Below are 7,808 nucleotides of genomic sequence, written 5' to 3'. Positions count from 1 at the left end.
CTCATAGCCATACTGCTCATACCAATTATACCAAGAAGTTCATAGGATTCTTATGCTCTCTATACTACTCTATACATTAACCTATGACTTATTCGGCTCATGACGAGGTGACCTATGACTCTATACATAGCTGCTCATAAGGCTGGGTTTATGACTGAGCTACTATGCTGACCTATACAGCTCACATGGGATTTCTATAGCTTAGTTCATAATATTAAGGACTTAGCTTATACCATACTGACTTATATTATACATATACATACATACTGCTGACTTATGCTTATACATATAATATACTATGATTTATACTTATACACATATATGGGATTTAGGTCGTTTCATACTATGAGTAATAGTAACTGGTTCAAGGCAACATTATCGTGAAACGCTTTCGCGTTTTTCGTGCGCCACTTCATCAAGTAATCCACCTGCCTCTGCCTCCCAAATGCTGGGATTATAGGCGCAGGCCACTGTGTCCAACCTTCTCTTTCTTCTCTGTGTCAGAGATTTCTAGCAAGATACCTTTTCACAACTTTATTGCAACAGAAGTATTTCAGAACTTTGTCAGGTTAAACTGTTAAGGGTATGTCTGTTTTCTATGATACACTCAATTTAGGAATGTATGACTCAGTAATGAAAGTTGATCTGGCATCTTACATGGCATTCAGGTTCCTAGATGGAGGAAGGAAGTCTGTTTTTCAGGCATGATCATGGCTTACAGGAATACAGCACTTTAAGAGGACCTAACAGATTGGGAGAATTATATTTACATGACACTAAGCCCACTAAAATAACCTTAAATTCTAAATAAAGTTCCAAGGTAATTTGTAAGGATCTTGTTTTTGTTTTTGTTTGAGATGGATGATCTCATCACCCATGAGTTGAACTGCTGCTGGCATGATCAGCTCACTGCAACCTCCTGCCCTCGAGTTCAAGTGATTCTCCTGCCTTACCCTCAAAGTGGCTAAATTACAAGGTGCCTGCTGCAACTAATTTTTGTAACACCCAAACAGAGATGGGAGTTTCACCATATTGTAAGGCTAGTCTCAGGAACTCTGACCTCATGATTTACACTTACCCAGCCTTCCAAGTACTGCTGGGATTATAAACATGATGATGACGTGAGCCACCGCTGCCACCAACCAGGGCCTTGTTTTTAAAGAAAATAAATGTTCTGCTGTGTAGGCAGATGTTTCATATACATACATATATATATATATATAAACCTATACAAGAACATTTTACTCAGCGTTTAAAATCTTTAAGACCTTTCAGGCGGGCAGGCGTGCTCCGCCTGAATCCCAACACCTTTGGGAGGCGGCCCAGAGGCAGATCTGAGTCAGGAGATCAAGACCGCAGTGACCCGTCTCTACTAAATACAAAAATTAGCGAGGCGTGGTTGTGAGGCAGCCTTATAAGTCCCAGCTACCTCAGGAGGTATGAGGCAAGAGAATGGCGGCGTAAAACCGGAAGGCAGGCTTGCAATGAGCCGGATTAACCTTGTTTCACACACTTCCCAGCCACCTGGGCGACAGGAAATGAGACTCCGTCTCAAAACCTTTCAATTACATAGCATGACTATATATAAGAAAATCTAGCAAAGTCTTAACAAATCTAACTTTGCATTTTCTTAAAAAGAAAGGGTGGGAAAAAGCTCAGGAGTGGCTATGTATATGTCTTTCCAGCATGTTGAGCGTGGGCGTGTTCTCTCTCTCTTATGGTTTTGCTTATATCACTTAGCAGTTCAGCCTCTGAGAGCCTTGGGAGCCTATCATTGGCCTGCATCCTATGGCATTTGGCAGTGGATCTGTTTAATATAAAGGTGTCCCATAATAGTTATGATATCTAAAATAATCCAACAAGTAATTCCCCAAAAATTTTGTCTTTTTGACATTGACCACTGGGTGCCCAATTCATGGGATCTTTCCTGCATTCATATATGTAAAAATATTGCTTGCTCAAGTCAGACCAGGAACTTATTACCCTCTGATGGTAGCTGCCCCAACGCTATTCTAGGGAGGTGAAACATAACATTAAGCGGCTATAAGCAATACCAAAACGGTGTTTCTGGAGGCAGTGGGGGCCGACAATGGAAAATCCTCTGCAGCCATCAACATGAGTGAGACAAAGCAGGTGTTGACTCACGGAACTGGACGAGAATCTACTACTCCTTCTCCAGTGAGAGTCTCTGTCATTTGCATAGAAGGCTTAAACGCAGGGAGGGCGTGGGGATTCCGTGTAAACTTCAGTAAGGTGCATAAACAGAGGCCGTGATGTGTTTTGTCTCCGACCTTTTCCAGGGAGATCTGACCCCAGGGTTGCAGTGTGATGCTCACTAACAGAAGCTGACTCAATTGTGTTATGTCTCTGATCTTTTCCAAGGACATCTGGACCCAGGGTCGCAGTGTGATGCTCACTAACAGAAACTGACTCAATTGTGTTTCCTGGTTTTGGGGAATATCTTTAATTACTGCATGAATGTTTGTAAACTGTTGGGGCTAAATACGAAAGTTGCTCTTCAGGTGCCGTCTCCACCGAGCCACTGTGTACATTTTCTTTCTCTCTCTTGCAGCTGTTCTCTTCCTACAAACTGAACGAAAATGAAAAGGAAGTCATTTCTGCATGTGTCACAGAGGCATCCTTTGGTTCTAAAGGGAGCTGAGTTGGATTCCACAAGCGTATGGTCCTTGTAGCATGTGAATAGGATTCAGTCACAGACGAGAAGGAAGGGTTCGGGGGAGACTGTCATCGCCCTGTCCAGGCTAACCCTCCAGCTGCCCAGGTGACAGGCTGGCCTGTGTTTGTGTTGTGTAAGTGTGTACAGCTGCTAATGTAGGGTCCAGAAACATCTTACAGAGTAAGCCTATCACTACATGTAGTTTATGTGGGTATAAATTCATTTCAGTTCTTAACATGAACATTTGTACAGTGCTTCCAAGTGAGGGTTTGACTGCCTCACATCTGGAATCCTTCAAGTTTATCCTTCTTGGAGTCAGTGTCGTGAACGTTTTCCCCTAGGTCAAGAGTCTGCTGTCAACATAATGTTCTCTAATTACATGGCTTCATACAACTCCCAGCTTTGTGGACATATATTTTTGTATTTAAGGTGTTCCTTCTTTTACTTCTGTTTATAGTTCATCCTTGACACGGCTCTTTTCCCACTGCCTTTATCTCAGGTCCTTCCCAAGCTTTCATCCTGGCTGACTTCTTTTAAGTAATGGAAGGAGAGGACGTGGGGTCAGTCAGCCTGACTTCCGATCCCTTCTCCACCCATTGTGGGGAAAAAAAAGAGATCAGCCTGTTACTGTGTCTTTATAGAAAGAAGTAGACATAAGAGGCTCCATTTTGTTCTGTATTTGAGATGCTGTTAATCTGTGACCCTACCTCCAACCTTGTCCTTGCAAGAGACATGTACTGTGGTGACTCAAGATTTAATGGATTTTGGGCATGCAGGATGTGTCTTTGTTAAACAAGCGCCTGAAGGCAGCTTGCTGGTTAAAAGTCATCACCATTCTCTTAATTTCAACTACCCAGGGACACCTACATGGCCAAAGATTGCAGGGACCTCTGCCTAGAAAAGCTAGATATTGTCCAAGATTTATCCCCATGTGATAGGATGAAACAATGCTGCTAAAAGGTTTATGGAGATGTTTGCATATGTATCTCAAGGCACAGCATTTTCCTTTAAACTTATTCATGTCACAGAGATCCTTGTTCTTATGTCTTACTGCTGATTTCCTCCCTAAAAACGATCCTATTGTCCTGCCACTCCCTTATTTTTAAGATGGTAAAGATAATTATCTATAAATACTAAGGGAACTCAGAGACTGGTGCCGGCGTGGGTCCTCTGTAAGCTGAGCGCTGGTCCCCTGGGCCCCGCTTTTCTTTCTCTATACTTTGTATCTGTGTCCTATTTCTTTTCTGAAGTCTCTCGTTCCACCTAATAAGAAACACCCACAGGTGCCACCCCTTCATCTAGTGCCCAACGTGGAAGCTTTTCTCTAAGGTGAAGGTACGCTGGAGCGTGGTCACTGAGGACAAGTCGACGAGAGACTCCCAAGTACGTGTACAGTCAGCCTTGTGGTAAGCTTGTGCGCTTGGAAGAACCTAGGGTAACAATGGGGCAAACTAAAAGTAAATATGCCTCTTATCGCAGCTTTGTTAAAATTCTCTTAAAGAGAGGGGGAGTTAAAGTCTCCACCAAAAATCTAATTATGCAGTTTCAAACAATAGAGCAGTTTTGTCCATGGTTTCCGGAACAGGGAACTTTAGATCTAAAAGACTGGGAAAAAATTGGCAAAGAATTAAAACAAGCAAGTAGGGAAGGTAAAATCATTCCGCTCACAGTATGGAATGATTGGGTCATTATTAAAGTAGTTTTAGAACCATTTCAAACAGAAGAAGATAACATTCCAATTTCTGATGTCCCTAAAAGCTGTGCAGTAGATTGTGAAAAAGAGGCAGGGATAGAATCCCAAAAAGGAAAAGAAAGTTCACACTGTAAATGTGTATCAGAGCTGGTAATGGCTCGGTCAATGCAAAGTGTTGACGATAATCAATTACAGGAGGTAGTATATCCTGAAACGTTAAAATTAGAGGAAACAGATCCAGAATTAGCAGAGCCATCAGAGTCTAAACCACGATGGCCAACTGCTCTTCCAGCAGCTCAGATGCCTGTAACTTTACAACCTCAAATGCAGGTTAAACAAGTACTAACTCCAAAAGAAGATCAAATAGAAAAAGATAGAGCCTCTGTCATGGCAATGCCAATCCAAATACAGTGTCTACAATATCAGCCGGTAGAAAATAAGACCCAGCAGCCAGTAGTCTATCAATACTGGCCACCAGCCGAACTGCAGTATCGGCAGCCCCCAGAAAATCCGTATGGACAGCCAGGAATGTTTCCAGTGCCACAGGGCAGGGTGCCATATCAGCCGCCCACCATGAGACTTAATCCTACAGCACCGCCTAGTACACACGGTAGTGCATTACATAAAATTATTGATGAGGCAAGAAAAAAAGGAGATATTGAGGCGTGGCAATTCCCAGTAATATTAGAAGCAAGACCACCTGGAGAAGGGGCCCAAGAGGGAGAGCTTCCCGTAGCTGAAGCCAGATATAAGTCCTTTTCTATAAAAATGCTAAAAGAAATGAAAGAGGGAGTAAAACAGTATGGATCCAACTCTCCTTACATGAGAACATTATTAGATTCCATTGCTCATGGACATAGACTCATTCCTTATGATTGGGAGATTCTGGCAAAATCCTCACTCTCACCCTTTCAAGTTTTACAATTTAGGAGCTTGGGTAGTTGATGGGACTAGAAATTACAGGTCAGAAAAATAGGACTGCAAATCCTCCAGAGTATAGATGCAGATCAACTATTAGGAATGGGTCAAAAGTGGGCACTGTTGACCAACAAGTATGTGCAAATGAGGCCATTGAGCAAATGGGGCTATCTGCCTTAGGGCCTGGGAGAAAATCCAAGACCCAGGAACGCCTGCCCCTCCTTTAATACAATGAAGACAGGCTCTAAGAAGAGAGCCCTACCCTGATTTTGTAGCAAGACTTCCAAGATGCTGCTCAAAAGTCAATTACCGATGAAAATGCCCGTAAGGTCATAGTGGAGTTGATAGGCGTATAAGCATGAAATCCTGATTGTCAATCATGTTAAGCCATTAAAAGGAAGGGTTCCCTTAAGATCAGATCATAATCTCAAATTACCTTTAAAGCCTGCGATGGAATTGGAGAGCTATGCATAAAGCTGTCTTATGGCTCAAGCAATCCTGGGGGTTGCTGGGAGGACAAAGTTAAATTTGGGGGAAAATGTTATAATTGTGAATCCAAATTGGTCATCTAAAAAGAATTGCCTAGTCTCAAATAAACAAAATGTAACTACTCAAGCTACTACAACAACAGATAAAGAGCCACCTGGCCTATGTCCAAGATGTAAAAGGGAAAATATTGGGGTTAATCAATGTGGATTTCTAAATTTGATAAGAATGGGCCAGCCACTGTGAGAGGGAAGCTTGAGGAGGAGGGGCCAGCCTCGGAGCCCACATAACAAATTGGGAGCATTCCAAGTGTACTGTTCCTCAGGGGTTTTCAGGAACAACAACCCCCACTGCCACAAGTGTCTCAGGGAATAAGCCAGTTATCACAATACAGCAATTATCATACAAACGGCAGTGCAGCAGTGGGTTATGCCATACAAGCAGTCTCTGCTTCCAGAACCTCTACAAAAAATACAGGGGTATATGGCCCATTGCCTGAAGGGACTGTAGGACTAATCTTAGGAAGATCAAGTTTAAATCTAAAAGGAGTTCTAATTCATACTGGTGTGGTTGATTCAGACTATAAAGAGGCGAAATTCAAGTGGTTATTAGTTCCTCAATTCCTTGGAGTGCCAGTCAGGGAGACAGGATTGCTCAATTGTCTCCTACCTTATATTAAAAGTTGGAAACAGTGAGATAAAGAGAACGGAGGGTTAGGAAGCACTGATCAGGCAGGAAGGCTGCATATTGGGCAAGTCTGGTCTCTGAGAGCAGACCTGTGTGTAAGGCCATTTTTCAAAGGAGAAAACAGTTTGAAAGGGTTGAGCATGACACTGGAGCAGATATCTCTGTCATTGCTTTAAATCCAGTGGCCAAAAATTGGCTAAACAAAGGCTGTTAAGACTTATTAGGCTTAGGCACAACTTCGAAGTGTACGAAAAGTACAATGATTTTCCATTGTTTAGGACCAGATAATCAAGAAAGTACTGTTCAGCCAATGATTACTTCAATTCCTGTTAATCTATAGGTCAAAGGATTTATTACAACAATGGGGGTCACGGAATCGTTATGCCAGCTCCTATTATACAGCCCATGAGTCAAAAATCATGAGCTAAAGATGGGATATATACCAGGAAAGGGGTTGGAAAAAAATAAAAATGGCATTAAAGTCCCAATTGAGACTGAGAAAAATCAAGAAAGAAAAGGAATAGGAGCGTATCCTTTTCAAGGTGATATCATCGTCGTCTTTCAGGAAAATGAAGAACCGATCAGATCAAATCAGTGTATCTGAGCTCAAAAGTCAGGTTCCGTTAAAGTTTCGGAGTCGAAAAAGGGAACCGGTATGATCGAAACCAGGAACCAGTGGTGGATCCTGGATCAGGAGATCGGATCAATATCGGTCGTCGATCTCCAGGGATGGCCGAGCGCCTGTGGTCCCAGCTACTCGGGCTAGGCAGGAAGAATAAGCTGTCTGCGCCAGGCCCGGAGCTTGCAGTGAGCTGAGATCCGGCCACTGCACTCCCAGCCTGGGCGACAGAGCCAGACTCAGTCTCAAAAGAAAAGGACATTGAGCCTTCATTCTCACCCTGGAATTCTCCTGTATTTGTAATTCAAAAAAAATCAGGAAAATGGCGTATGTTAATGGACTTAAGAGCCGTAAATGCTGTAATTCAACCCATGGGGCCTCTTCAACCTGGATTGCCCTCTCCGGCCATGATTCCAAAAGATTGGCCTTTAATTATAATTGATCTTAAGGATTGCTTTTTTACCATTCCTCTGGCAGAGCAAGATTGTGAAAAATTTGCCTTTACTATACCAGCCATAAATAATAAGAAACTAGCCACCAGGTTTCAGTGGAAAGTGTTACCTCAGGGAATGCTTAATAGTGCAACTATTTGTCAAACTTTTGTGGGTCAAGTCCTTCAACCAGTTAGTTAAACAATATAAACAAAAAAAAGGGGGAGACAGGAGTGTACCACTCCTCAGATGCAGCTTAATCTAGCACTCTATACTTTAAATTTTTTAAACATTTAT

The 7,808-nt window shown here is 42.5% G+C and overlaps 1 long non-coding RNA gene across 1 annotated transcript; it reads left to right on the top strand.

Annotated features, from left to right (window-relative positions):
- The first annotated feature begins 2,098 nt into the window (after positions 1–2,098).
- On the top strand, positions 2,099–3,240 carry LOC116272660. The gene is made up of 2 exons (XR_004181289.1): positions 2,099–2,178; positions 2,573–3,240. It is a non-coding gene; the product is annotated as an uncharacterized LOC116272660 (long non-coding RNA).
- Positions 3,241–7,808: the final 4,568 nt, after the last annotated feature.

This window comes from Papio anubis, unplaced genomic scaffold (assembly GCF_008728515.1).
Source record: "Papio anubis isolate 15944 unplaced genomic scaffold, Panubis1.0 scaffold1469, whole genome shotgun sequence".
Lineage (NCBI taxonomy): Eukaryota > Metazoa > Chordata > Mammalia > Primates > Cercopithecidae > Papio > Papio anubis.
The sequence above is the reverse complement of the archived record's forward strand: the minus strand, read 5'-3'. Positions and strand labels throughout refer to the sequence as shown.